This window comes from Cyprinus carpio, unplaced genomic scaffold (assembly GCF_018340385.1).
Source record: "Cyprinus carpio isolate SPL01 unplaced genomic scaffold, ASM1834038v1 S000002963, whole genome shotgun sequence".
NCBI classification, from domain to species: domain Eukaryota; kingdom Metazoa; phylum Chordata; class Actinopteri; order Cypriniformes; family Cyprinidae; genus Cyprinus; species Cyprinus carpio.
The window spans coordinates 4,501-12,143 of NW_024875671.1; the positions used below are offsets into that span (position 1 = coordinate 4,501).

Genomic DNA, 7,643 nt, shown 5'->3' on the forward strand with positions numbered 1-7,643 from the left:
TAGATTAAACAAATTATTAACCTAGTACTAAAAGGACTGAACTTAAAAGAACAGTAGTATTTGAACACAAATGACTAACTTATAGGCATTGAAAAAGAACTTTTTTTTTTTTTTTTTTTTTTTTTGTGGGTGGGGCGGAGCAGGGAAGTGCGGCAAGTAGAAAAGGGAGGCAGTTACCAGTTCCGCAAACCGCCAGAAACCGTCCTGCTAGCATATTGAAAACCAACATTTATACGAAGCAAAACAAGTACCTACAGTGTTTCAAGTTTGTCAAACAAACAACAGCCAGTTTGCACAGCCTAATGATACCGCAAAGTCACAAACGCACAATTAAAGATAGCCTGTATGTGAAATATCATTATTAACGCGAAAAAAAATTAATATGCAAAGGCATCCATAAATGTTTTTCAGTACAGTCACGATCTTCAATATAAATTATATCCAAACGAAGTTACCAAAGTGATTGCCAAAGAGATTCCCCAGTACAAAATAGGCTGGCGGCGGCTGCCGTGACCAGAAGTTGTCTACCGCCACCGCAGTGCACGGACGCCACACACTCTATAGCAAAGCATAATACAAAGTTTTGTATAAAAGCGTAATAACTGTGGTAATGCTGCAAATTCTATGGTAAGTCTATGGTAATTCATTGAACACTCAAACAGCTTTTCCTTTAGATTGGCAGGTTTGAGCGCAGTGGAAAATGCAGTTTATGCATTCAGCAAAATTAATTTAGTGTTGGGTGATGGACGTTGTTGGGAAACCAAATACATAGTCGATCTGGAGCCATCATCTCCATTTATGTTCACCCCTCCGCGTTTGCACAAAGTTCCTGTGATCGCAAAACGCCTGGCTGGTCAGGTTTTGGTAAGGCTTTCTCCAAAATGGCCAAATACAGAGCTAGAGACAGCGAGAAATAAAAGATGTTAACAAGAAATACATAGGGCAATGATTCCTATTTCAAAGAGAGAGTGCAGATGAGGAGTTAATGAGCTTGCTTAGCGGCAGAAAAGCAAACCGGATGCAACACCAGCCATGCGCAAGGTAAACAGGTTTAGTCTGTCTAATGTCTACACAGGACATTTGAACACTGTGTCAGTACCTCAGAGACCGGTTGAGGGGATTTATCGTAATAGGCGGTTGTGCTGCATTCAGTGTAGCATCACTGATTATAATGAGTATTTATCGCTATACGTTGCCTTCGTCCGTTAGACAGGGGTGTATTTTACTTTCTTATTTAGGCTTCTTTCTTGTTTAACTGTATTATTTTTTGATATTTATTTTAGTGTTTTTTTGGTATGCATTCACTGACAGAAGTGCTCAAATAAACGCACGAACTGACGAGTTAAATAAATAGGGTGTGTTATATGAGTGAGACAGTGCTGGGCTGATTTCAGAGGCGATGTATAAAATATATAAATATATACTGTATATAATATATATAAAATATATTACATGCATGCACAGTTTAAGTCAGCTGTAACCACCTCTTTGAAGCAAATTCATGACTGAAGGCTTCTGACCACGACTGCATGCTCATAGTTTATTTTTGTGGTTTGATATGAAAGGATACGCACAAAGGAAGCGTGCACCGGCACTTTGAGCATAGGACCATTTCCGCGCCTCGCTTTAACTTGCACCTGGCGCGCTAAAAGTGAAGTGCGTGTCTGAAACGTCTCCTCGTTCTCAGTGATTCTGCGATCGGAATAAATTCACTTCTTATCATGAGAAAAAGTGAATGAAGCAGCAGTTGTGAGTGCGGTGGCCAACCCTAGCCCCGCCCCTATGTTAAATATTTTTAATGCGCTAAACTGAATAAAATAAATCGCCTTCGTTAACGAGCAAATTTTGACACTAATATATTTATACATTACGCGCCACCGGCAGTTGTTGGTCCATGACTATGGGATCAGAATCCCACCTAAAGTATTGCAGTCGCGGATAAAAAAAAAAACTAACAAGCCGCGGAAAACAAAATTAAAAAAAAACGCAATTAAAAATATATTGCACAAGATTTAAAAATGAAAGCAAAGTCTTCAGAATGGCAAACATGGTCATGGATTGAAAAATAATAAGTTATTTTAATGCTAAGTTATTTTAATAAAAAAAAAAAAAAAGAAGAAAAATAATAAGTTATTTTAATAAAAATTTAATATTAATGCTAAATTGTCTGACTTGCGCCCGAAAATCTTTTGTTTTTTCTCAATTTTTTCTGCTCTCAGATACTTTCTGCTCATATTTTTTATTATTTGTATGCTTATGCTGTGTTTTTCCCTCTGTAACTGTCTCCTCTGCAGCACTATCGCTTTCATTGATCAGTAGTCAGATAGACCTAGCCAATGCAAGAATAATTACATTAGCTAATTTATTTATAATTAATTTTACTCATTTAACGTTAACGGATCGCCAAGGAGCATGCTCAGCAGTGAGAGACAAACACATGTAAAGGTGTCCTGTATGGAAAGATGTTTCCCAGCTGACAGCTGCCAATCCATTTTCACCTGTACAAGTGAACAACACTGAACATCAGCAACTAATGAGGGCGCGTTCGGAGTGATGTCACCGCTTCCCCTTCATCTGATTGCTTAAGAGGAAGCCGTCAATCTGAACCAGTGGACCAATGATGTCGAAGTTAAACCCAACCCGATCCTGATTTTACATGAATCTCTAACCGCAACATTTGGAAAAGCGAGCGATGAACATGGAAATAAGAGCGAGGGGAAAAACAGCATAAGCATACAAAAAATACAAATATGAGCAGAAATTATCTGAGAGCAGAAAAAATAGAGAAATATAACCAAGGAAAACATGATTTTGGGCACAAGTCAGACAATTTAGCATAAATAATAAATTTTGTACAATATGTTTTGATTCATGCTTATTAATTTTTAAAAATGTGTTATTAATTTTTTGATTTACGCTTATTATTTTTCAATCCGTGACCACTGTTTGCCATTCTGAAAACTTTGCTTTCATTTTTAAATCTTGTGCAATATAATTTTAATTGCGTTTTTAAATTTTGTTTTCGCGCTTGTTTTTTTTTTTATCCTGGGTGACTGCAATGCTTTAGGCGGGATTCTGATCCCATACATGACCACCCGCGGTGGTAAAAATTAGCCAACCGTCACAGCCCTAGTTGAAAAAACACAAAAGTAGCAAAATATAATATAGTGTCAATATAATATACTGACTGCCAAACAATATGAAAAATCTAAATGGATTGACAGGCAGAAAGCATTTTTTTTTCTGATTGGATGTTCAACAAATGATGTTTTTTTACCTGGTTTTAAAGCTCTAGGGGCATTATCCAAACTTACTTCTCTAATATATAGTAGGGTGAAAGGCAGTAGATGAAAAGTACCTGGATGACATACCACTTACATTGAGATTCTTAAGTTTAGTCTATCCCATGAGCCCAAAGTAGCAAAATTTTGAATTCCATTGTAACTTACGCTGTAGCTTACATGACAGTGATATGCGTGACAAATGTAGTACATCTGCATACATAAACAAGATGCAGACTATTTATATTTTTTATTGATTGCAAAATTATTACTTATTCATAAGTAGTATCTACTCAGAGAGTATGCAACTTCAAATGCAGCCCATGGCTATAACATAAACTGGTTCTATCTTTAAGGAAGGAATAACTGTTTATATATAACTTACAACAACTTAAAAGGAATGGTTCCCCCACCAAATGAATATAATTTCATTAGTCTCTCATTGACTTTTATGTGAAAAATTACAAGCAAGGGAAATCATTGAGGCCTACAACATTCCCCAGTGAATTTCACAAAAGTCCATATGCTAGTCACAAGTTCTGAAGTGCTATAGTGCATCAATGACTCAGTAGTATCTCATTAATATTGCTTTAGGATCTGTTCATATTTTATCTCCATATAAAAAATAAATAAAAAAAAAATAAAATCATACTTACTACTTACTGGATATTCTGCAAGTGGAGAGTCAGTAGTGCTTGTAATGCTGTAATTTGAAAATAAAATAAAATGTCAGGACATAACTTGTTAAAATCTGTCAACCCCATAAACTACAACGCCTTCTGATGTAAAAAGATTTCACATTTTCTTATTCCTGCATAGTGCACCTTTAAATGTACTACAACCAAAAAATGCAAACAAACCTCAAGAATTGCTCAGGAGATAAAGCTCAATGATCAATCTAAACAAAGAAAGAATGAACAAAAAAATGAATAAATTAATGCTTGATGGCACACAACAGGGACAGTTAATAACAACAAAACACAGATCTACAGCTTTCAATATACCTCTTATGACTTAAACCCGAAAAAAAAATCTAATTTTATTCTTAATATAAACATTGAATATGCAGTCTTTGTCCAAATATATTTTTGTGGTAAATTTTTAAATATACTAACAATCACAGAAATTAATAGGCATATGACAAATATATCAGGACACAGAAAACACATTAGATCAGAGATATAACATGTGGATGTCAAGTGAAACCAACCCCATATCTAACACAAAACAGAGGAAACCGACATTAAGGCAACTACAAAAAATAAATTACATGCTGGAGGCTAAAAAGATTCTGTTATTCCATTTAATTATTTATTGTGGAAACTCAAAAAAAAGACTTTTTAGTATTTAACAGTGTTACATAAGATTTTTGGACTTTATTTTATTTTACTTTTTTAACTTTGTATTCAAAGAATGCTAGAAAACTTTTAAAATGCATAACAGTTTATCACAAAAAAAAAAAATCACACATTAAGCAGCACAACCTTTTTTAACACTGATAATAATAAAAAGTTTATTCTTAATTATATTATATAATTAATTTCTGATTGATAATTTATATAAAAAATTATGTTAAAAAAGGAAACAGTTATTTTAAATTGTAATGATATCTTACAATACCACTGTTTTAACTGTTTCTCATCAAATGAATTGGTCAACGACAAACAAAACAACTTCAGCTTGCTCTTCCTCTGCATTCGGTGCACATGAACAGATCGTAAAGCTTCAAACACCGTCTCTCCTCCCTGACGCATTCATTACTCAAAATAAATAATGGATAGATACATTGTTAGCACAAATCGTCCACGATTCAAACTTAAAGTTCTCACTTCAACCTGCTGACATTAAAACCATTAAACATTACCATTATAAAGTACTTGAATTATATTACTATCATAAATTATGAAAAAGTACATAAAAGTGTAGCTGACACCGCATCTAAACTGTAAATCAACATTTTCTGTGGCCAAAAAAAAAAAAAAAAAAAAAAGATTTCGCGCTCATTTAAGATCAAAGCGGGAAGCCGCCCGCAACCGAGACGAAACGGATAAGTCCCTAATTTGTACCTCACACGGACTACGTGTGTGGATCTGTCCCGATTCGCCATCACTATTCTGTCAGACACGGCGGTCTGTGTGTAGTTTCAGAGCTCTGTCTATTTTTACCTCGTGGATCAGTGAAAAACCACTATATAGACGTTTATGGAACAGTAGAAAATACGCCCAACACGCAGCATTAATCAGACCTCAAGGATTTATAATGCCTCGCAGTCATCTCAAACAAAAGTAATTCTTAAATAGACGGTTAACATTAGGAAATACTGTTCCAATACTGTCCTAAAAGCACATTCAAGCAGGAAACCAGCGGCCAAAAAAAAAAAATAGACAGATTTCGCGCTCATTTACGCTCAAAGCGGGAAGCCGGCCGCACCCACGACCGAGACGAAACGGATAAGTCCGTTAATATCTACGTTACCTCACACGGACTCCGTGTGTGAATCTGACCCGATTCGCCATCACTAGCGTGTCAGACACAGCGGTCTGTGTGTAGTTTCAGAGCTCTGTCTATTTTTACCTCGTGGATAAGTAAAAAACCACTATATACACGTTTATGGAACAGCAGACAATACTAGCATTAATCACGCCCAACACGCAGCATTAATCAGGCCTCGCGGATTTCTAATGCCTCACAGTCACCTCAAACAAATGTATTTCTTAAATAGGCGGTTAATATGAGGAAATACTCTTGTAATACTGTCCTAAAAGCACATTCATGCAGAAAAAGATACCATCTATCTCCTGCGGCCTAACTTCAATGACTAACCTATGCTAAAATACCTTAAAAAAATGCACTCTTGTTCATGCAATATTAAATTATATATTCAGAATTAGCTAACGTATCTACAACTCAAGCTACGCTACAATACACCACTTGGGCAACATATTTTATTTCTTAAAATTCGTTATTAAAGGCAGACGTTGGAAAAATAAACCACCGCTACTTACCTCAGGAGAATTCTGGAACATCTGCCGTTGGTCTCGCTCTATCACAGTATTACTCAGCCAATCAGCACCGCGGACTTCAGCTGCGCAGCCAATAGTCATGCAGCGTTTCTCTTCTATCCATATATGGAAGAGAGAGTCCATGGAGACTTTTTTTGAGATTTTTTTTTGAATGTGTGCACCAAGCCTTATTATTAAAAAAAAAATTAAAGATCAATTTTTTACATATTTAAAAGTTAAACACAGTTAAATTAAAATATGTCTTTGTTTTTAAGATCACCTTGAGTCATATAATAGCATTCTTTAATAATGAGCACTTTTAATCAATACTTTTGATCAATAATATCACTTTTTATCAATTTAACACATCCTTGCTGAATAAAAGTATTGATTTTATTTAAAAAAAAGAAAGAAAAAAACACAGTTAAATTACTGACCAGTAGTGTATCTGTATTTACAAAATATATATATTTTAAAACATCACTTTTTTTTTTTTTTTACTTTTTTTCGTCAAAGTATCAAAAAGCATCACATGTTCTGAAAATATTAAGCAGCAGAACTGTTTCCAACTTTGATAATGAATCAATCATATTGAATGATTTCTAAAGGATCATGTGATAATGATCCTAAAAATTCAGCTTTGCATCACAGAAATAAATGACAATTTTTAGTAATAATAAATTTTAAAACAATTATTTTAAATTGTAATATATATCACAATATTACATCTTTTTCTATATTTTGATCAAATAAATGCAGGCTTGATGAGCAGAAGAAACTTCTTTCAAAAACATTAAAAATAGTAATGTTTCCAAACTTTTGACCTGTACTGTATATATATAATTTTAAGGAACAAGAATCATTACAACCAGAAATATTAAATTCTTTAAATGTTAAATATTTAAATATTAAATTACCAACTCTAATGGAGACAAATCCAAGGAACTATAAAATATGGTTTAATGGATATACATTGTTGTAATATAATGATATACATATGCAATGCAATGATACACACATAAAATATAATATATACACATCACTAAGAAGGAAGTTTTTTTTTTTTTGTTTTTTGTAGATTTCTTTAAGATTTTATATACTAATAACATGCCACATTATATATATTTAATATATCATTTCCCTTGTACAATAAATGAACCCCATCATGTCCTCATCATAATCAGTAAACAAATTTAATTTATGCACTGGTTCATAACGTTGCTGATAAACTTTCTTATCCTGTTAAGCTTCCATCCTTCTCCCCACTGCCACACATGCTGCTCAGTCATGCTGTAGAATATGTTGTATCGTTGCTGGTAAGTGTTTTGTGTGGTTTTTATGGGTGATTGGTAGCTTTTTG

The 7,643-nt window shown here is 34.1% G+C and overlaps 1 long non-coding RNA gene across 1 annotated transcript; it reads right to left on the minus strand.

Annotated features, from left to right (window-relative positions):
- Positions 1-3,944: 3,944 nt before the first annotated feature.
- Positions 3,945-6,428, minus strand: LOC122143366. Its single transcript, XR_006159138.1, has 3 exons — positions 6,287-6,428; positions 4,142-4,179; positions 3,945-3,984 (listed from the first exon to the last, which is right to left on the minus strand). It is a non-coding gene; the product is annotated as an uncharacterized LOC122143366 (long non-coding RNA).
- Positions 6,429-7,643: the final 1,215 nt, after the last annotated feature.